The sequence below is a fragment of the Lissotriton helveticus genome, chromosome 10 (genome assembly GCF_964261635.1).
Source record: "Lissotriton helveticus chromosome 10, aLisHel1.1, whole genome shotgun sequence".
NCBI lineage: Eukaryota > Metazoa > Chordata > Amphibia > Caudata > Salamandridae > Lissotriton > Lissotriton helveticus.
This window is the reverse complement of record NC_136071.1, coordinates 836,204,369-836,228,153: the sequence shown is the minus strand read 5'-3', so window position 1 is coordinate 836,228,153 and position 23,785 is coordinate 836,204,369. Positions and strand designations below refer to the sequence as shown.

General features: G+C 43.0%; 1 long non-coding RNA gene across 2 annotated transcripts in view; it reads left to right on the top strand.

The window, feature by feature from the left end:
• The window catches only part of LOC144785507 (uncharacterized), a 452,423-nt gene that overhangs the window by 59,181 nt on the left and 369,457 nt on the right, over positions 1-23,785 (top strand). Inside the window, exons 3-4 of one of the 2 annotated variants that reach the window (XR_013601935.1) lie at positions 3,662-3,705; positions 5,262-6,735. This is a non-coding gene — a long non-coding RNA (uncharacterized LOC144785507). Of the gene's footprint in view, positions 1-3,661; positions 3,706-5,261; positions 6,736-23,785 lie in introns of those variants that run through there. The other variant, XR_013601934.1, reaches the window with a different exon arrangement.

Genomic DNA, 23,785 nt, shown 5'->3' with positions numbered 1-23,785 from the left:
GCAAAGTGGTGGAGTGGGTGTAGGTGAGTTAAAAATACCATGCTTAGTGGGCCTCAATTAATTTATTTTGCTCCTAGACAGGTATGTTAAAAATGGGGTGAAAATCACTAATAACCAACCTATAATGGGGATTGGTTCAGTGAAAGGTCGACATGTTTCATGCTACCCCTAGCATTTCTTCAGGACCATGCAGGGGCCAGCCGTGCATATGCCACTCCAATGTCCCTAATAAGGCAGTGATAATTTAAAACACTTAATGTATGAAGCATGCGTTCGTAATAGAATACATCCGATTTTTTGGATTTCAAAAGCTGTAAAAAGAAAGCACACCATTAGTAGCATTTTAAACCTCCCCTGCGAGGAGGGTCACATAGTGTCTTCTCATGACGCACGCATCATGGGCTATGGTGGATGGTTGCGCCATATTGGCGTGTGCAGGCTCTCATGCCAGGCAATGAACAGTAATTCTTATAAATAATAATAAGTGGTTGTGAATTCACACATAAAAACAAGACAGGACTTGATGTGACCAGGACGATAGACACACAGAACACATAATAAGTGCATAGATAAAAAATGAGGAAAAACTGTTTAGCGATATTTACTTATAGCTGTGCTCAATGGCACCTCATGGTCTCTCTAGGGGTTCGTTTTCACCATATGGACTCACTGCTGATTGTCCGTTATGGGGTTAAAAAGGAAAAAGAGAGAGAGGTCGGTAAGTATCTACTGCCAAGATCGCTACCCAAATATGCATTGCCAAGGGAAACCGAGCCGTCTGTAAAAAAGATATTACTTACTTCCTTGCTCGTGAAAACGTACGGAAATACCTAAATTCAGCTCCCCGGGACCGCATCTCACTCTGTGGCTGTGCTTGCTCAATTAAGTTTAATCGGAGCTTCCGGGATTCGTCAATGAGCTGCTAGACCGTGAGAGGTGGTCGGCCATCTTGGGAGGATGTCAAACCGTGGTACAATAAACGGTATTGAAAAAGAAAGGGGGGCGGATGGTTCGCGAAGGCTATATTAAAGTTGCGAACGCGTTCGTAATGGTTTTAATACTGGTGAATATCAATATTAAAACAAGAGGAAAAATGCAGGAGCGCTTCTAAAATTATTTGAAAAATTATTTGAGAAAATTATTTGAAAAAAACGGAGTTGGAATAAAAGCAATGTAAGGTTCTCATAGGGAACCAAGCTGTTTTTAGTCGCTTGTCTATAGAATTAGTGCGAGGACTGGTGAATAGTTTCCTGTAAAACCTTTTTTTTAGTTTGAAAAAAAGGGGGGTTAGAGTACAGAAAAAAACCTCATTATACAAACAAATGGTGCTTGCAAAAGGCTACGCCTGTTAGATAACCACCTTGTCATGAGGGTAAATGGAAGAAACTCACTAAGGATGGCATGTCAGTGCTTCCTAACATGAGGATAAACATTTATGTAATATTGGCCAAATGTCTCATTATTATTAGTAGTGATATATAGCTCCAAAAATAACGTTGTGTAGTCGAAACCTTATAAAAATAAACCAATACTGTAGGTGAGTACCTGCAAGAAAAAGGTTACAAACGGTTCAGTTTATGAAGGCACCCCACGGGATGTCATCATTCAGTCCACAGGTATCCGTAGGCAACTTGAACACCCATCGTTGTTCTCGTTCGTGGAGTATTCTTTCTTGGTTTTCCCTTGTTTTTACAGTCTCCAAAACGACCCATGTCAGATCGTTAGGTGTATGGTTCATCTCTATAAAATGATTAGTCATGCGTGTAGTTGCCCGTTTGCACCGGATGTTACTCCTGTGTTCAACAATTCGAGTTCTGATCTTTCGGGTGGTCATCCCAATGTAGTGTAAGTTACATACACATGTTATCAGATACACTACTCCACTTGTGTTGCAATTAGACATTTGTCTTAAATGCCAGGTAGGTTTGTTATTGAAGGTCACCATCTTCGTGGTAGATGTTAGATGACATGTGCTACAGTTGTTGCAAGGGTAGTGCCCCGCTGGTAGTGGTTGGAGTCTGTTAGTGGTAGTTGTAGGTTTAGGACGGGTGTGGACCAAGTGGTCTCTCAGATTCTTCCCTCGGCGGTGGCTGAACATTGGCATAGGTATGTTCAAGTTCCCGCTATTGACAATTGGCCAGTGTTTTTTCACAATTTTTGTAATTTGATCTGACACTTTGTTGAAAGTTGTAATGCAAATTGGCCTTCTGTTTTCAGCCACATTTCTTTCTCCTTTGGGTTCCAAAAGTGCATCCCTGTGGTTATTACCAGCCCTCTTTTTGGCATTTTTTTGCACTTATTATGTGTTCTGTGTGTCTATCGTCCTGGTCACATCAAGTCCTGTCTTGTTTTTATGTGTGAATTCACAACCACTTATTATTATTTATAAGAATTACTGTTCATTGCCTGACATGAGAGCCTGCACGCGCCAATATGGTGCAACCATCCACCATAGCCCATGATGCGTGCGTCATGAGAAGACACTATGTGACCCTCCTCGCAGGGGAGGTTTAAAATGCTATTAATGGTGTGCTTTCTTTTTACAGCTTTTGAAATCCAAAAAATCGTATTTATTCTATTACGAACGCATGCTTCATACATTAAGTGTTTTAAATTATCACTGCCTTATTAGGGACATTGGAGTGGCATATGCAGGGCTGGCCCCTGCATGGTCCTGAAGAAATGCTAGGGGTAGCATGAAACATGTCGACCTTTCACTGAACCAATCCCCATTGAAGGTTGGTTATTAGTGATTTTCACCCCATTTTTAACATACCTGTCTAGGAGCAAAATACATTTATTGAGGCCCACTAAGCATGGTATTTTTAACTCACCTACACCCACTCCACCACTTTGCACTACACATAGTCTCTCACATTGAAGTGCACCTGCGTAGTTCGTGAGTCGCGGCACGCACCTTTTCGTAGAGAACTAGGATGGCCCCAATGATGAAGCATGTCACCGTGGGGCAACCCCGGTGAGTGAGGGGACACTAGAAAGAAATTTTTCTTTCTTGGCAGGTACCACTGATCAATCAGGTCAGCTACCGCGACATGAGCTAGGTCTATGAACCCAATTTGTGATTGATACATAAACCAAACTGAAGGATAATGTAATGATTTATTAGATTTGGTACTAATGGTTGAACAATTCCCGAAGATTGAATATGTTTGACACTTGTGATATAGAGTTCTTATGATGAGATTCTAAGATGATATTTGTGCTATAGAAACTTTTGATGATCCCTATCTCTGATTACTCTCATCTCTATTAAACCTTCCATATACCTTTTCTTATAACTGTAGTGCATAGAATAATTTTGATTACATTCTCTCTTTCATCCTCTCTACACATCTAATTTCATGACTTAAGCGCATGGACTAACTATCTGATAATACTGGTGAACCTACATTTAAACTTACACTATAACCTCTCTCGCCATACAGTTGACTTAGAGACTGACTTACTGTTGCATATTTGACCAGAATATTTCGTATGATGAGGTACTATAACACCAACTGGTATTGTGAGGCACATGATACTTAGATTTTATGTACTCATCAACGCATAACCACTGATCTTCTTAATTGAAACGTGGTAAATTGATTGCTGCCATTCCATTTGATTGACCACTAATGTTCGTTTTTTTTGTTAATTAAAGGTGGCCGCTGCAGTTCCCATTTTGGATGACCCTTATAACGTGAGGTAAATCTGGTATTAATAAGTACATGAGACCTAGAACACTATTGTATCTCTTCCACCATGTATACATTATACTGATCTTTGATGTCTCATTTGATTGACCATAAATGGCCTTTTCTTATTTAAAGATGGCCACCTCAGTCTCTACTTTAAATGACCACTTTTTCGTGAGGGATGTCGTTAAATTTGATACCTTTTCATACATACTCAAATTCACGCATGGCCACTGTTTCTTATTGTTTTTATGTAAATGATAAAGCCTGTTGTACAAGGACAGCTTGTGGCGTCACAGAAGCAACACCTGAAGAATAACTGCAGTCAGGAGTATGGGTAAAATATTATACACCTTTACATAAGGAGATGCATTCCATTCCCACCTCTTGCATCATGTGTCCACTTCTGATTCGAAAAGAAGACCCCAGCAACAGTGTTGATTGTCCAGCAGTTGTCTGTATTGCAGTGCGCCCCTTTGAAATGGCAGTAACCTATGGCTAAAGTCTGAAAGGAACCTGCACATTGACTTTATTGTTTTCACTGGAAGGAATTGGGCTAGTTTTAAATCTTAGTGGTCCCTTGGTCAGATATCAACTGTACTGTATAGGAGTTGATCCCTTTGGCTTTCGTATTGTTCATCTTTTACTTCAACGAGCTCTGTGTAACTGTGTAGGGAAAGGCTGGGACCAGAGGCAGAAGATTTCATTGCCTCCCATGAAGGAGTAATCTCTTCACCCCAAGTCTGCTGTGGTGACCTGGTGGGAGAGAGTGGAGACAGACTGTCCACCACAGGGAGAGGCCGAGATTATCGATAATGAGTACTGCTGTGAGGAGCTTGAGAAGCAAGTCTACCAAGAACAGAGGCTAGAGAGTATTGCCCAACCCAATGACAACTTCCTGTGTGAGGCACACGTGTCTCTGTGGTCGTCATTACACCGGAGATCTGCAGTGACCAATTGGGACTCTCTTCAAGAGGTATAGTGACCGCTGCTCCCTGTGATGGACGTGTGTCCCCTGATTTCATTAACAGTCATTGAAAGCAAATGTGACTCCCTTCGTGAGGACTGTGTGCTACTGTGTCCACCTGTCACACCCAAGGTCACCTCCAAACATCTGCAATTTGACGTCGCAGTCCTTGGCCATCAATTTAATTGATACCATTATGCACTCCTGCAAGTGTCACTGACGACCTTAGCATAAGGATCCCTGAGGCTGTGCCCTGTGGTAGCAATTTAATTTTTTTTAGTAGCTGCAGCCAGCCTGATGGACTACGAGCATTCGGGCCCTGCTTCCCCTTTTTGTGTTAAAGAAACCTGTCCTTGCGACCTCAGCATCGCCGATTCCCAAACTGCAGGGACCCCAGAAGAAAGGCTGCTGCTGACACAAAGGGAAAGGTGCTGGGACAGCCCTGGCACCCTCTCCTTAGCTCTGCAAATATTGTGAGAATGCTGCAGCATCAATATTGTAAAAGATAGCTGACTGTGCTGCCGCACCTAAAAGCACCAGAAATCGTGCCTTGGTTGGATCATTCGGAATATCTTACTTCCACTCTTTTTGTCTCCTAGGTCGTGTAATGCACACACGCACAGAATTGTACACATTAATTGAGAAAGGTACTGGAAAGATTTTATCTTTTATTTAAAAAAATGCCACTTGAACAATATATTTCTGTGAGATATATATGTGCTAGCTCCCTGTCTGTTTACCCCAAAGCACACATCCCAAGAGTAAGCCTTGACTGCTCGACTTTGCAGCATTCTGTATGTCAAAGTCTACATTGTGCAGTTGGATGCAAAAAAAGTAGAGGGTTTTATATTTGTTGAAGTCATTTCAACTTTCATTTCATGTAGATTATTTTATCTCTACAGAAGCAGGAAGGAAACATTTGGATCTGATTTTTGCAAGCTGCCAAGGTTGCTGTGGGTGGAAATTGTTGAGAATATGACCTAAGCTTAATGAAATTCTGGAAATGGAGTCAGATGGTAGAATTTTTGTAATTAAGTAAAGGCCTTATTATAGAATGTCTGAATCGGCAACTTTAAACCTTTAAGTTGCTAATAGTTACCCAGTTAGCTAATTGGTCTATACTCTGTTTAGTAGCCATTGGGATACTTACATTGGCAAATATGACTGTTTTGGAATAGTTTGGATTTCTATATCATTCAATACTTTGTTGCATTCCCGTTTTCTAAAACAATGTAGCAATACTGATCTGAAAGTTGCTGCGCTAAGCGGGCAATTATATCCCCACTAGAAGACAGTAGAACTTATGAATTTTATCTTCTGACTAAATAAACCAGATGGGTTATTGATTTCCAACACATAGTTGGAAAATGGTTCTGCTATACTGACTGAGAGCGTTTTAGGGTGACGTGTAATACAACATATTTGAAAAAGAGCTGATTTAAGATGATATTGAATCATAGTAACAATCGGAATAAAAAATCTTTTTACTTTGTTGTTGCACAGCTCTGTGAAAATACACCAACTTTGTGGCATTCTGCATTGCACAGTATATTGTATCATGAGGCTATGAACTTATCGAAGTGAGTTATGACTGAATAGGGAGCTGACCGATGGGTACAATGGCTAAACTCTAGGAGGAATGTAAGTTTGTTTTTGAAATTAAAAAATGTTTCTCAATCGTGTTTTTATATGACAAATGTAAAAATTATTCCTAAAGGCAGCGAAGGAAAATGTATATATTTAAAGCAAGCACTACTCTACACTACTAGGAGTTCCGATAACCTTCTACTGACACCACAACGATTTTCCAAGAAGAAAACATACAACCGGACCTTCTCAGGAATGGCCCCCAGGATATGGAACGCCTTGCCTCCTGACACGAGACTTAACCTCTCCATGACATTTTTCAAAAAGAAGTGAAAGCGTTACTTTTGGCCAAATCTACTTGAACTATTTTTACATCCATGTATATATGTGCTTTTCTATGTTAGCTACCATTTCTGTATTTATCTAACTCACAGTATTTTTATGCTTAGGTCTACCACCTTTATCTGCCCAGTAAAGCGCTCTGGCAAGGGCCTTGTTCGCTCTATACAAAACACTCAAAATAAAAAAAATTAAAAAAAATCCACGAGGCCATAAAGATATATGTACTTTTACTTGTAATTCTCCCAGAAACTACTGAACATATTTACACCATTTAAGCAAAAGACGCGAGTCCGAACCGAGGACTACCTCTTTGACAAATTTGGTATAATTCTGTTTAACCGTTTAGGGTGTAGCCGCAATGAACGGTTCATTTGGAAAATTACATGGGGAAAACACGTTTTAGGACCCCCCTTTTTTCTCTGCCCCCGCATCAAATGCAATATTTTAGACCACAGGATTGGTCCTTCCCAGGTAGCTAATTTTTAAACAAGCACAGGAGCCCGCGCTTCGTTTTTTTTTTTTACGGAGGATCCATGAACCCAGCGCACATTTCTCCATTTAAAAAAAAATATATAGATTTTTTTTGGGCCCTAGGGGTTCTTGTGGGACCCCCTAAACAGGTCTAGAGAGTCAAAATATTTCTTACCTGCCCCCTTTATACGTTTTAAAAACTTGTTCCACTAATTTCTAGATCCTCGCTTCGACCGAGGCACAAAATGGCTGCCAACACTTCCTGGTTTTTGAATGTTGACAACCACTTGACAGCCAATCAGCACTCTGCGCGTGATCGGGATGGTGCGCTTATAATCCGCGCATCCACCGAGGCCATAGATATATATGTACTTTTAATTGTAATTTTCTCAGAAACTACCGAACAGATTTACACCATATAAGCAAAAGGCATGAGTCTGAAACAGGGACTGCAACTTTGCTAAATTTGGTGTAATTCCGTTCAGCCGTTCGGGCTGTAGCCGCGAGGAACGGTACCTATGGAAAATTGCATGGGGAAAATACGTTTTGGGACCCCCTTTTTTCTCAGCACGCGCTTCACGAATCACCCCAAGACTTTCAGGATAGGAGCGGACCGAAGCGCCCCACCGGTTTTGAAAATTTCGCAAAGATTCGTCAACCGGCACCAAAGTTATTCCAAATAAAATGTTGCGGATTTCCTATGGAAAATAGGTCCTAACTAAAACTACCTACTGGCGACCAGTAGGTATCAGGGACATTATAGTTATAAATTAGCATTTAAAAACCTTTGAAATTCACTTAAAAAAACAAATGTTTCAGGGACGCTATAGTTAGAAATAGCATTTAAAAAACCTCAGAAATTCTCTGACAAAACCACCGGTTTCAGGGACATTATAGTTAGTTGGACAGTTCACTCGTACAAAACCAGAGAAATTCGGCCTTTATAGTTAGTTCAGCTAACTATAACTCGCGCCTCCAAAATGCATTGCTGATGAAGTCACATATTACATCATTCATGAAATCTCAAATGACTTCACTGATGACATCACCGATGACATCACTGATGACATCATCCACGTGATTATCTGATGCACCTCCTCATACCCTAAAATAACCTTTGATACACCCACTCTAACAGGGGTGTGGAATTTATTAAAATATCTACTTGTCCATGGGGCAGGTTGCTTCATAAATCTACTTGTAGTGCGGTGACAAATTATGTCAGCAATCTCAATATATAAGAGCTCTGACTAGCTTCTCTGGTTATGCCAGGGCTTATACCATAGTAGTGTTTGAATACTTGCAATGCCCTTATGTTGCCACGTTTCCACAGATCTACGTCCTGGGGCTGAAGGTAGTGGTAAGCAATCGTTCCAGGGTTAGAATGCCCTTTTGAGTCTGTGCAAACTTACTGACTTGCATGTTTTAAGGTTCTCTTCTCTAATCTTTTCCCATACTGAGAAATGTTGGACATTTACTCCTGACAATGGCAGATGTAAGCCTTCTTCCAGAGTTGGGAAAAAAGTGGTTGGAGGGAAAGTGAATATGCAAACACTCAGATTTTTGCATGGGCAAATCTACACATGCATATTTGCTCATGCTAAAATGCAGTTCACAAATATTTTCTAGGAGTACTATTTCTTTTCCTACTTTTATAAATTCTTGGGAATTCACAAAAGCAGTGCAGCAGCACTTAATGCAAGGAAACATACCATGGGTACACTTTTGTGACTTTCTTTAATTGGGCCCCTAATTTAGACTGGCCATGACCTTTTGTGCATTTTTAAAATTCAGTCTCTCTCTGTATTGCTGGTTTCACTGTGAGTGACAGCATTCTGCTCTTTCACAAGGAGCACATCGGCACACAAAGTAGTTTTGTTCAGTGCTAGTAATTACTGTGGCAGTGTGTGCTTTTTGAGACCAAAAACTATTTTTGCTTTTGCCAGTGTTTGTTACAATCATAAGGGCTCAGCACCTCCCACACCAGTAAGGTTTTTAAAATACTATGCCAAAACAAGCCACACATTGACAAAACTAAAAAGCTGACCATCAATTTCAGACCTACTGACTTTGCCAATGCCTGTTTATTTTGTTTATTTTTGTTACCCATTATCTTATTGAAACTAGTTACACTGATTTTCCATTATGAATTTTTGGGGAAATAATAGCATGCACTAACATATATTACTAAATGATTCTGCAAAGAAATGGTACCTGAAAGTTTACAGTAATTTAGTTAAATGTATTTTTCCCCGTTTTTCATTTTTTATCAACATTTTATTTTAAAAGCAAATAATCCTCAATCTTGCTTTCAAGCTTCTGCAAATATTTGCATCAAATCAGATAGCATTCTGGGAGCATTAGATCTAGCCTCTTATTGCTAAACTTTGAAAAGGTGTGTACAAGTTTATATACTGGAACCACTGTCAGTAGTGCAGTCAGAGCTTACAACATTTACTTAGATCGCTCGCCCTAATAATAAAGGTTTTCAGTTAATGAATAATAAATACAAGTTTGAGCAGTATTAACATATGGACAAACATATTACCTTATATGCAGACAGTGCCCTTACCTGATCCATAATCTGGTACTGAACACTGGCAGCCAAAGGGTTTGTGCTGCAGGGGGCTGGGCCCACTTGTCCCAAGGACAAAATACACATAAAAACGTGTTGCCCTTGACCCCAAACAATATGTCCTGGGCGTCGGGCAATAGGAGTTCCCCAACCCTGCTCTAAAATACAGACTACCATTTTCGAAACCATAGACAAACCAATACCCGTCACTACATATCCACTTACTGATTCCTAGGTCTACACACATGTCCACTCATTCATCCATACGGTTAGTCCTACATACACTCACTCATCAATAAAGCACTATCATATGCACTCATACACCTGTACAGACACTCACTTACCCCCACTCATCCATAGAGTTACTCACTTACCTAGTCAAACATGCAAAGAATCAATCACACTCCCATTTACTCACCTACCCAATTATACACACACCACTTCACTTATTCATACAGATACTAACACATACTTACTCTCTTCTACAATCACTGACACAAGCACACACTCATCCATACAGCCACTCTCACAATCACTCACTCTCACATATAGTCATTTATATACTCCAACACTCACATATACTGCCTTTCACATATGTAGGTACTCACACATGAACCACTGAGACATCCATTTACTCACCAACACACTTATATACACTCATCCACCCATACAGCCCTTCACAGATACACTCTTGAACCCTTACACCCATTGAATTACCTACTCACACATCTATGCACAGAGTTACACCCCCCCACCCACAGAGACACTCAGGCACCCATACAGATACTCAGACAACCAATCAATAACCCATGTAGACACTCATGTAGCTATTCTCCAACTCATGCAGCCGCTTACACACCAGTGGCAGACTAATACAGACATTCACACAGTTTAGTCACTAACCCATGCATTCAGTAAGACACGATTAATCACTCACTTATACAGTTAGTCACGCAGCTACTAAATCATCTACTCAGACACTAGTACACCCACTCATTCTTCAATACATCTTGGCATATATATATAAAACATATTTAAACTTTACAGAAACACATAGTCACTGTATGATGTCATCAGTGATGTCATCAGTGATGTAATTTGAGATGTCATCAGTGATGTCACTGACCATGTCATGAATAATGTAATATGTGACGTCTTCAGCAGTGCATTGCGGGGGCACGAGTTATAGTTAGCTGAACTAACTATAACGGCCAAATTTCTCTGGTTTTGTTTGAGTGAAATGTCCAACTAACTATAACGTACCTGTGGTTTTTACAGTGAATTTCTAAGGTTTTTTAAATGCTAATTTCTAACTATAAAGTCCCTGAAACCATTAAGTGATATATATTCAACAAAACAGGTTGCCCCATAGAGAATGGCCACAGGGAAGGAATCTCTCGTAGGCTGAGGATAACAGCACATGTGCAATTCATCGTCTCTCACATCATGCAGCTCAACGCGTTTCAAACCGTAGTCCTTGTTCACGAGCCAGAAATGAAAAAAGCAACAACAGCTGCAGGGAGCACCACTTTATTTCAATGACCATCCCGCCCCTGTGGGTGTGTCACTCAGGCACTGTGCCTTCTGGTATTTGCAGTGCTCCCAGTAAGTATTTGTCCAAGTGGGTGCTGTTGCCTGCAATAATCATGTCAATAAAACACCCCAGTGGGCTGGGGAAACACTGGTTGTCACAAGGGTTGCCTTACAAACTCCAACAGTCCAAGCCTTGCCCTTCTGAATCGGCATCCAGAAATCCAGACGCCGCAGATCCGCACCGCGGCGGGCTAATCTCGCAACCGGGCCGGCCGCTTTCAATTCAACAAAACAGGTTGCCCCATAGAGAATGGCCACAGGGAAAGAATCTCTCGTAGGCTGAGGATAACAGCACCAGAGCCGGTCCTAGGCCTTCTGAGGCCCCGGGCGAAAGGGAAGATGTGAGGCCCCTCTAAGTGCCTTACTGTCTGCGCGAGTGTGCGCAGCGCTTTTCCTGCATTTCATATCGGGCCCCCTGCTCTGTGGTCTACTCTGCGGGGCCGGCGGCGGGGCCCCCTGAGCGCGAGGCCCTGGGCAGCTGCCCTTTCCGCCCATGCCTAGGACCGGCCCTGAACAGCACATGTGCAATTCAGCGTCTCTCACATCATGCAGCTCAACGGGTTTCAAACCGTAGTCCTTGTTCATGAGCCAGAAATGAAAAAAGCAACAACAGCTGCAGGGAGCACCACTTTATTTCAATGACCATCCTGCCCCTGTGGGCGTGTCACTCAGGCACTGTGCCTTCTGGTATTTGCAGTGCTCCCAGTAAGTATTTGTCCAAGTGGGTGCTGTTGCCTGCTAAAATCATGTCAATAAAACACCCCAGTGGGCTGGGGAAACACTGGTTGTCACATGGGCTGCCTTACGAACGCCAACAGTCCGAGCCTTGCCCTTCTGAATCGGCATCCAGAAATCCAGACGCCGCAGATCCGCACCGCGGCGTGCCAATCTCGCGACCGGGCCGGCCGCTTTCAATTCAACAAAACAGATTGCCCCATAGAGAATGGCCACAGGGAAGGAATCTCTCATAGGCTGAGGATAACAGCACATGTGCAATTCAGCGTCTCTCACATCATGCAGCTCAACGCGTTTCAAACCGTAGTCCTTGTTCAGGAGCCAGAAATGAAAAAAGCAACAACAGCTGCAGGGAGCACCACTTTATTTCAATGATCATCACGCCCCTGTGAGCGTGTCACTTAGGCACTGTGCCTTCTGGTATTTGCAGTGCTCCCAGTAAGTATTTGTCCAAGTGGGTGCTGTTGCCTGCTAAAATCATGTCAATTAAACACCCCAGCGGGCTGGGGAAACACTGGTTGTCACATGGGTTGCCTTACGAACTCCAACAGTCCGAGCTTTGCCCTTCTGAATTGGCATCCAGAAATCCAGACGCCGCAGATATATAAAAGAAGCAGAGGACCCTGGGTAGTTCTCAAGTTTAGGTGGAAAGCAGCTCAAGCATAGAGCGCCCTCAACACCAGCTACACTCTAAATCTGTTCACCTTAGATGTCTGAAATTCTATAAAAGTTTTCAAGTATAGAATTAGCACCGTGCCATCCATGCAGAGATAGAAAGGGGCACAGTCTTTTGCCATTTCTACAGTAACGTTTTTAAGCATAGGACTAGCACAGAGCTTTCCATGCTGAGCTGCAAAATGACAAAAGTATTTTGCCACTCCAGGCACAATATTACAGCTTTGAATTGTTAAATACTGTTAGAAATGGGATCCCTGGCTGGCCAGGGCTTGCGCCAAAGTCAGTCAGAGACCACCGCTTCCACATCAGGGCAAGGGAGTTACACGCCAAGATAACCCCTGCTCACCCCCTTGGTAACGTGACTCGAGCAGTAAGGCTAAACTCGGAGGCAATCACGCACCCCCAGCAACAACACCCAAGGCCCACTACAAAAGGAACTCCACACAAGGTTATGTATAAAAATAGCCTTTGTATTACACCAAAACACATTAGATAAAAACACACACTTTACAATGTGCCAACAGGCACGGGCAGAATTTACAGGGGATTATGCACAGGACAGGGCCACCTGGACCACTGTCAGGGGTATGCACTTTTAGAACTAGCACTTGTTGTAATTAGCACTTTGTAGGAGTAATAATACTTGTAGGTATAACACTTAGCACATAGAACATATAATGACTGTAGCACCAAAATAGTACATGTAGCACACAACCTGTAATTACAGGTAATGGGTAAATACCTCCTACGCAACCCTAACCACCTTAGGAAAATCATGCAGGGAACCAGGACCTTACTAGCAGGACCTATAGAAGGAAAAACAATCACCTAAGCATCAAACACATAGCAAAGGGAAAGAAGCAAAACACATGATGCATAAAACATTCAGAGGTGCAGGTAATAACAATTGCACAGAGATCACATTAGCAAGTAAATCACAAATTGCGCAAGGTGCACATAGGCACAACACTAGAACTGTCCCTCAGGCCAACTGGCCTCTCAAGGGCTCAAATGCCCTTAGTCCAAAAATGTCAGGGCAGGCTGCGCAGGCAGCCAAGAACAAACCTAAACGTGGCAGCTGCCCACTAAGTGCTGGGCAGCTGGAAAGACACTGATGGGGCCAACGTTGGAGCCTCGTGGGCTCAAGAACAACAATGGGGCCAAACACAACGTGGGAGCCTCGCAGGCTCTAACCAACTGACTCGTGTCCCCGAAGAGCCTCGTGGCTCTAAATAAACAGAATGGCACCCTGAGCCTCTCTCAGGGCTCTAGAACAAATGTGGGCTGGAGCCTCTCGGGGCTCGACAAACAAAGGGGGCACCGTGAGCCTTTCTGTACTCGAAGAACAACTGTGGGGCCCTGGAGCCTCGGGGCTCCGAATTACCAATGCCCCCAGGGAGCCTTTGCGGCTCTCAATCAACAAATGCCCAGGAGGAGCCTCCGCGGCTCTATATTGCAAATGCCCTGAGCCTCTCCGGCTCTTAAACAAGGTGATGCCTCATCGTTGGAGTCCCCGTCCTGGGGACTCGAGATCGAACGGTGCCTCCCTTAGGCACTCAGGCTTACGCACAGAACTACCCCCAGCCCGGGTCACTCACCGGGCTGTTCTCTCCGAGGACTTCGCTTCTTGTCGGAGCTCCGCTCTTCCTCTCTCGGCGGCGGCTCCTACCGGCGACTCGGGCTCTCTCTCCTGGGCTGCGGGAGCTCTACCCTCCCCAGGGGAGCCCCGGGAGATGACGCCACACTCCTCCTTGGAGCACAGGAGCGCGGGGTGGGCTCCCGTCCGCTTCCTATTTGCAGCGTCTGCACTTCTGTCCGCACTTCCGTCTCGCGGGCCCGCCCACAGTCAGGTGGCCCGCTTTACTTCCTGCTCCCCTGGCTGCGGCGCTGATTTCGAGGGGTAGGCTCCCTCTCTAATTTAAATATAAAGCAAGGTGGGCACTCGCTCGGGCAACCAAAGTCGGCAAAAGTGCGGCAATGAGCGTGGTGGGCACCTGCGCTGCTAAGCCCCGCAAAACATGTGGCAAATGCCGGGTGGGCACCGGCTTCGGCAGATGAAGTGCACTCAAGCACTAGGGAAGAAACACAGCGCTCCCAATCGCTGAAGGGCAAGATAAAGCGCTCTCAAGCGCTATAAGTAAAATAAAGCTCCAGCAAAGTTCTGGAGGCAGGCAGGGGGGGCAAGGCTGGGCCCAGAGCCAGCTCACTGGGCCTTCAGGCAGGGAGGCAGTCCAAGTGGCGGTCCTCCTGGCGCCCAGCAGCAGCAGGGGCCAATATTTTGCCATCCAAACCTAAAAATGCCATAGGATGCCATCCCCGGGAGCTGACATCTTTATAAAGGGATGGGGCGCTTGCGTACTTGATCTTAGGTGTAGCGCAAGGCACTAAAATCCCAGATGCCAAAAAGCACTAAAATGGGGAGAAGGGTTGCATGTTCCCATTCACTGAGCCTTTCAAGGCCCAGGGTCCCCATCCCCCGGGGCTCACATCTTTGTAAAGGGGAGGGGGGGGCCTTCTTTTATATCCTGCACCTGGTTTCCACCTGCTTTCAATCCATGGTAAATACTGACTCTTAAATACCGATTTTCATGGTATTCGGTATTTTTTGTGTTTCCTACGTCTCGATATGCCATTTTTACCATTTCTTATTTACCGATTCGGTAAATAAGAATTCGGTATATTCCGATTCAGAAAATAGCCATTTCTTATTTTCCGACTCGGTAGATAAGAATTCGGTGTATTCTCGAAACTCTGATTCCGGTCGGTAAGGGCCAAAAATACCGATTTTTGGCCGTTACCGACCGGTAATTGGCGACCTACATCGGGCCCTTAATCTGTAATTCTGTTTTTAAAGCTGGTGTACTATTTATCAGTGAACTAACCTCAAAACTGGCACATGTCCCCTACTGATGTATATGTATGTTAGTGCTTTGCGACAGTCTAGGCTGTTCATTGAGACTTCCCTCTGCAGTGATGACTGAGTATAATTATATTTTATGACATACTGTCCAGTTTCCTTAGACTCTGTCCTGTGTGATGGCTGTAGTAGTTGACTGCAATACATTCACCCTTTCACTAAGACTCTAGGGCAGAGGTTTTCAATCTGTGGGGCTCGACCCCCAGTGGGGCCGTGGAAGCCTGGGAAGGGGGTCACACAATCCCCTGCTTCACTTGTAACACTAGATTCTAGGGTGTTATAAATGCTCAAATAAATACATATGCTCGCGGTTTTTAATACTGGTTAAATCTAACGTTAATTTATTCATTGATGAATCTCCGATCTGCCCATCTGTAAAGTTCTCCCAGTATGCACAGAGGGCATCTAGCCTCCCAGTTCCTGTACGTGGCGCGTGCCCACCTGTCGTACCCACATAGATTACACGCACATGTACACACAGAAACAAACGGGCACCCATACACGGAGACCAACACACACATGCATAGAGGCAGCCAAACATACCAGTACCCTTGCACATTAACCAGCATACATACAGACACAGGTGCACACAGGACAGGTGCACACAGGACAATGGGCATTTAGGCACACACATGCACACGTAAGCAAGCGACCAAGATGAAGGCAGGCACCCAGACAAATAAATACAGAAATACTCATGTTTACAGTCCACATGCAGGCACCCATGACAGACCAGGCACACAGATTGTAGTGTGTTTATCTAGCTACCTATATTGATACTCCTATTTCTGACCCTTGTCCGGTTATTAATTCACTAATGTCCATACAACGGCACAGACACCCGTTTTCAGATTAGGTCAAGGCGCATGCTGTCACATTAAGCAAGCCCTATCCCTCCAGCCCCCTAGAAAGCACACCGAGTTCTCAAAACAAATCAAACCTCCAGCAGACCTGGGAAATCCCCGCAGCTATTGTTTTGATTTCGCTCGAGAACTCCTGAAAAGAATTTAAGAACGACCAGTCCTTATGACATTCTTGCTGACGTCTTATGTCCATCCTTACGTCAAACACGGCACCTTTCAGGTATAAATATACCGACGCTGTCCTAAGCTAAGACACGGTGGTGACGAGCTTGGAGCAGCGCTACTTGCCGGAGAGCCCAGCTGATGCAGAGAAGCCCACGGACGCTTCCCCTCCCTTTTGACGCGCTGAGAGAGACGCTGCCTTTTCTCCTGCCGAGAAATCCAGCCTCCGGCGTTCCCAGCCGCCCTCGCGGGTAACTGGGATATCGAGTCCTGAGACAGAGATACCAACCCTCCAGCCTTCTAAATCCCAGGTACTGAACTGACTAACCCCTTACAGAGAATTTTTGAGTCAGATCCTTGGCAAAACTATCTTAACTTAAACTGCTACTTATTTACTCCCGCCCAAGTATTAGGCTTAGGTCAGGTACACCGGGGTAGGCGTAGTTAGAAGCACCAGTTGAGTACGATTAGTCAATGTATATATGTATGTATATCTTTTATCCATTTTAAAGTATCATATGGCTAAGAAACCATATCAATGCTTTTACAGTATTATTTTATAATCCTGCTTTTACTGTATGCACTTTACTTAACCTTAAGTATTGCTACTGTAGCGATTCATTTCTCTTGTATGAGAAAAAGAGACTGATCAATAAATAAACACCTTTTATTGAACACTCCCATCTCTTCTATCTCTACAATCTGGTGGAACTAAGTATGCACGTACTGACTGAGTAAAATGATTGTCTTTTGTTTTCACACGACTCTAGAGATGTACTCTTGATTAGGGGGGAGCAAAGTTGTCATGTTCTATGGTTGTCAGAAACTAAATCCCTTCTTGTCTATCCAGGGAGGTTAAACTCCTCCTTGCCTATTCGAGAAAGTTTCTAGTGAACTCTGAGCTAGCTGGCACACATAACTTTAAGTCTAATATCGTCAGTAGAAGACCTAGTTAACCACAGTCCTACGTCTATACTATTGAAGATATTATTCCAATTCGCAGAGCCTATTGGGATAATAGGAACTACACTACATGGCGCCCAACGTTTGATAAGGCGATAAAACTAACGCAAGGCATTAGAGTAACTCAGTCGTGCTTTTCCACACAGACCCTTTTCTCCCATAAAACTCCAAAGACGTCTGGAGTGGGTCAAAGGTTAAATCCGCCAAACTTAGTAGGAGGAGACTCCTATGTATGGGTTTTGGTTTATTCAACGTTGAAGGATACAGTGTTCCAAAATATTGTGCATCCAATCTTTGTTTCCGTAGAAACCTGATCTGCAACAAAAACCCTTCCTGTCAGTAAAATGTCAGACGGTGAAGGAGATAGCAGCTCAACTCCTAGCGGAAGACACAAGTCTCCTACAGCAAGACCCGGATGCAATACTCATCCCGGTCAGCATAAGAAAAACGATAACTTTAAAACTCATAGAAAATGGACTGACATCAAGAGGTGGTACAGTCATATTCGTCATATTGAGGCACACGAATATCGGCAGACAGAGGTATTCTATTCATGGATAAATTTTCCAGCACCAAACGCTGTAACAAAGGAGTTCCACTATTACAAGATAGAGGAACCTCCGGATGAGTACACCCCTTTCGAGGAGGTGGAAAAACCACTCAAATACCAGAAGCACCTGCTCTGGTTTAAAGGCGCCCTAAAACATAATGATCACATCACCAGGCTCGGTCCACTCGGTAGACCAGGAGCAACGTGGCCGGTTCTAGCCGGCTACACACCACATCCAGACATTGGAAAAATGTCGAAACCAGAACTTTTAGCACAGCTAGAACAACTGGTTAAAATACACAGACAATTAGTCCAATATGTAATGCGGACTTCAACAGTCCAACCAACTATTAAAATTTCACAGCTGACCAATCAATAGGGGAACACAAATAAAATCACAACACAGAACATACAGTCCTGTCTATGGAAAGGACCGATTAAAAGGGAACAAATTCCATTCTGGTTAGCACAGAAAATCACTCAGATACCACCCCTGTTGAGAAACACAGGATTCTGACTATCTGCCTTCCAATGGGGATCGCACCACATGTGGAGGACTGTGACACTTGGGGTACAGTCTTTGCTTCCATTTACACAAAAACACATGGTGTTCTGTCCATGTCGGTAATACCAGAGGTGCTAAAACAGATTCAAAATGAATACGGTCCGGAACCTGCTTTAACTCTGGGTATGAAATTACTGAAAGACTTTAAGCAGGTCTCGGCAATATTACTAGCAACCATAAAAGGGGAAGCAGCAAATGTGGCGATCCGCCAAAGATTGAAGGAAACAGATATAGCAGAACAACCATTTGAACTTGCCAGAATCATAGAAAAATCCTATGAAGAGCTAGGAAGAGATAGTTTGGGTGGGAAACCAGTGAAACCCCAACTAATAGAAAATCCTGAAAAGGTATTTATTAAAAATAATCTAAACACTTCAAAAAAGAACTGAGATGGAAATAAACAATCCACTCCCAAAGAAAAAAGATTCCAGTCCAGAGGAAGGTCTCCTCGGCGGAGAGAAAGATCTCCGGACCAAGGACACAAGTCTCCCCAGAGGGAGCCCTCTGAGAAAAAATACAACCTTAGAAATAGGGATAATTTGAAGAAACCGGATAGATATCAAGATATTGATACACGTCCCTCTCGATCTTTTCAGACTTCCTCGCAGAAATCGGAAAGAAGAGGACGGTCAGAACAAAGGGAAGAGCACGTCAAGTCCAAAGACAAAAAACCTGCTCATCAAAGTCAAAAGTTACAATTTCCAAAGAAGAAGGTAGCCAGCATTAAAATAATCAAACATGCCGAGGATCCTGAGGACTCAGTTGAAAAACGGAGAGTGGGCTCAGACAATGCTAGACAGCGCAGCAGAAGTGAGCATAGCTCGCAAGATCCTGATGAATCATCTGGAGACAGTGGACACGAATGAATACATTCAAGTGGAAACTGCAGATACCAGAGTTAGCAAACCTCAAAAAATATATGAAATAACTTTACGTATAGAGGGAGATAAGACTAGGAAAATAAGGGGTCTGTTTTGGGATAACCTCTCCAAAGGCTATGACATCCTTTTAGCTGAAAAAGACTGGCCACCAGAGTTTGTCAGGGAATGCCCTCATGGCGAAGAAATGATTATGCCTGCCTTCTCAAATCATATTCCAATTCATAAAAAATATACACTTGCAAGAAAGTGGGCAGTAGCCCAAGCTCCTGCACTATATAAAAATCATGTGGGATGGGATGAGGACTCTCCTCCTCACAAGATCCAGTTAAAGTCTCAACCAACTGCACAGAGGCAGTACCCAATTAAGCAAGAAGCTAAAAAACAGGTCAGGGAGATCTTAGATCAACTTGAATACCAGGGGGTGATTGAAACATGCACCTCACAAATGAACAATCCTTTGTTTCCTGTCTCCAAACCAGATGATTCATATCGTCTAGTTTTGGACTACGGACACCTTAACTCATGCTGCAAAACGTTTGCAGTACAAAACTCACACAGTGCCGCACTAATGAATAGCATAGTGCGCAAAAAATACAAAACAACATTAGACATATCCAATGGATTCTTTTGTCAAAATATAGCACCAGAAAGCAGATATTTGACCGCATTCTCAATAAATGGCTCGCAGAAAAATTTCTGTCGTTTGCCCCAAGGGTTCAAGAACAGCCCAGGATTATTCTCAGCGAGAGTAACAGAGTTACTACAAATATATGATGACGAGGCATTATCTTATGTCGATGACATCTATCTAACAGATAATGACTTGGATACTCACTTGAAAAGAGTGAACACCATAATACTTGGGTTCGCAGCAGAGGGTTACAAATTCAACTTCAAAAAGTCAAGAATTGCCCATCTAACTGTCCTGTTTTTAGGATATGAATTATCAAGTGAAGGCAAAAGCCTGGCTGACAATTTCCTAGAGAAATGTGCTGTAATCCAAGCACCTAGAACACTGAAAAACTTGCAACCAATTCTAGGTTTCCTAAATTTCGGAAGAACTTACATTATAAATTATGCAGAGAGGGTTAAACCCCTCTATGATCTAATAAAAACAGATTTTAAAAGAACCAATTGGACTCAAAAACACACAGAAATTTTGAGATCTTTACAAACAGACATGTTAGTGTAAACAAAACTGCAAACACGCGATAACACACGCAACCTTGTAATCCGAGTCCTCCCAGGAAGATGCGGATTCACATACCTAACCTCTAATGAGGGAGAAACGGTACCAATAGCTTACAAATCACACTTGTACACAGAAGCGGAAAAAACATTCAGCATTAAGGAAAACATTGTTCATGCGGTTCAAACATGTGTAGCAAGAGAAAGATACCAAGCTGACGGCAGACGGATTACAGTCAGAACAGCAGAATCAGCCTTTGAGGCATTAACAAGCCCATGTAATTTACCTACAATGGCACTAAATCCAAAATGAATACAATGGGAAGATTCTCTTGCTACAGACAGAGTGAAATACTATTTTGACCCGGAAATGAAAAAATTAAAAGATCTAGAATATGAAAGAGAATATCCTCTGCCTGGCGACATTCTGCCCATACGACAGTACGCCTGTGTAATATATACAGACGGACATGCTCAGCCCTCAGTGTGGGGAGAGCAAGCTTATAACGCCACATGCGAGATTACAAAAGACGTGTGGCGCGAAGGTAAATTGAAACCTCTATTTACAAAAACACACTCAGTGGAAAATAATTCAGAACAACAAACTGAAATAATAGCGTTAAAAATGGCGCTAGATAATGCGGATCGCGAATTCCCGACACTAATAGTGTGCGATTCATATTACTGCGTCAAATCATACAATAACGACTTGCCGAAATGGGTTGAAAACGGGTACAAAGATGACACAGGTGCCACAATAAAGCAAAAATCGCTTTGGGAACAAGTAGTTCTTTTACAGGAAGAACTACCAAAGACTCACGTGATACACTCACCGAGTCATCAGCGTGATGGCGTTCACGTTGCCGGGAATTTATTGGCTGAGAAAGCCACAACTGAAGCAACTAAATCGGCTTCCGTAGCTACAAAAAAGCGTTCAGGAAAATACATTGACGGGGAAACAATGCTGGCGGTGAAAACGTCATCAAAAGGCGACTGCTCAGCGCTACCCATCAACTATCCACTCAATTATACATACATAATCGATGCGAACTCCGTTCCTTTTGCTCAAATCCCTGGAGTGGGGGATAGAGTAATTCCAAACACGAACAGGAGAGGTTTGTTAATAGCAGACGCACATATGGGTGAGGGTCTTAGACACCTCAAACTAAAAGATTCTCTGGAAGAATTGCAATCCACATACTGGTGGCCAGGAATGAGCCTGCAACACCACATATTTGCAAAATACTGTCCAAACTGCAACAGAGATCGCAGTGGCGACCGAGACGGTGTTTTACCATGGCGGTTCGCTCAAGACGGGATTAAACAATAAAAATATAAAACCCAATATGATTAATGCGTCAAATTAACATATAGAGACTATCATCACTTAAAATGTAGACCCCAGCTCTCGGCTGACGTCTGAACTGTTATATAAAGATTTGCGAGTCTATAATGGCATATACGCATGGGGCATGCTACATTCTGACCATTGCCCTGCTTTTAGCTCTCGAGCTTATGGGGGGCGCATGGGCATTGCATTGCGGGACTCTTATCACTTCCTTCCTGAGGGAGACGGGATGGTGTAAAGAAAAAACCAAGGCATAGAGCAATCTGTAACGGCAAAGGTATTAGGTTCGGGAGCTGGGTGGGTCAAAAATTTAATAAGTGTCCAACGTAGTCTTAACAATCTACCAAGAAATTCTCTGAAAGGTCTCAGTCCGTACGAACTATTGTTTGGGACTAGAATGATAATCCAGGACCTCGACAGTCAAACTTCAGTGATTAAAGAAAAAGGCTTTGATATGAAAGATCGTTTGGCTATTTTACAGGACTTAAACGAAACGAGAAAAGACCTGAGCAACATAAAGTTGAAACAGCAGCCAATAACCACTGATGAGAAACCACCTGTCCCAGCAAGGCCTGTCTGATTCCAAAAATCGGGAATCTGGTCAGAGAGAAGATCGCGGTGAAGAAGGAATTTGGGCCTTCTTACAGAAAAGCAGTTCCTGTCTTGTCTGTCAACGGGACAAGATCAGTAGTACTACCGCCCCTTGCTGGTAAAAAGGAGAACCGAGTTGTATCCATCGACCTGGTTAAACCACAATCATGTGGCCGATAACAAGTAGTAGGCCAAGTGGACTCCCAAGAAGTAGCAGAACACCAAAGTTTGCTACAAACACAGAGGTTCAAACTGAAAGACTAATCACAATTGATAAACCTACAGTAAAACAACAAGGACTATGCAACAAAGCCATGGAACTTAAACCTCTTGAAACCCAAATTAAAATCTTAAATCAAGAAACACCAGTCTACAATGATGTAACCACAGACTATGCAAATGAAACAAAGAAAATTCCAAAAACAAAAAGGAATCCAGAAGCAATTGAAACAATTGACAGAACAGCATCAGGCTACTTCATCAACTTCGATGATTTTTCTGAGGATCTGAGTGAACCTGAGGAACAGCCGACAACAAAAACTTTTAAAGACAAAGCAAAGGAACTCTTTCATCAACTAAAAGAAACCTATCTTATTTCTCCATGGATTGAACTTTGGGTGGCACTAGGAGTATTCATCCTCATACTTTGGCTCATCATGGTACTATGCTTGGGACATTTCATTGAGGGAAAATATGCTACAATGGACACAGCAAGTCAGAATATCAACTTGGTCCTGAAACCACACAAGTCTTCACACATCGAGAAAAGAGAACTTTCTTCAGTAAACTTCACAGCCAATCCTATACCCGGTGGGGTAGCATGGGACAAAACTGTTTACGAAATATATGGTCCGGTTGAGCTCCTGAAGTATCCTCATCAATTCAAGATTTCATTGAGTGACTTTGTAAAACCGAGCACATTCGATGATGATTGGGACTTTGAAAGTATTAATGATATGAGGTCTGATCTAGTAATGTCAGCTAAATTTACAGAACATGATTATTTGCAAGGTTCATCTAATTACGATCAAATGTTTTGTTACAACCATTATGGTAACCATTATCTGCATAAATCTACTCAACCTAGAAATGTTTTAAATTTTAACCAATGGGA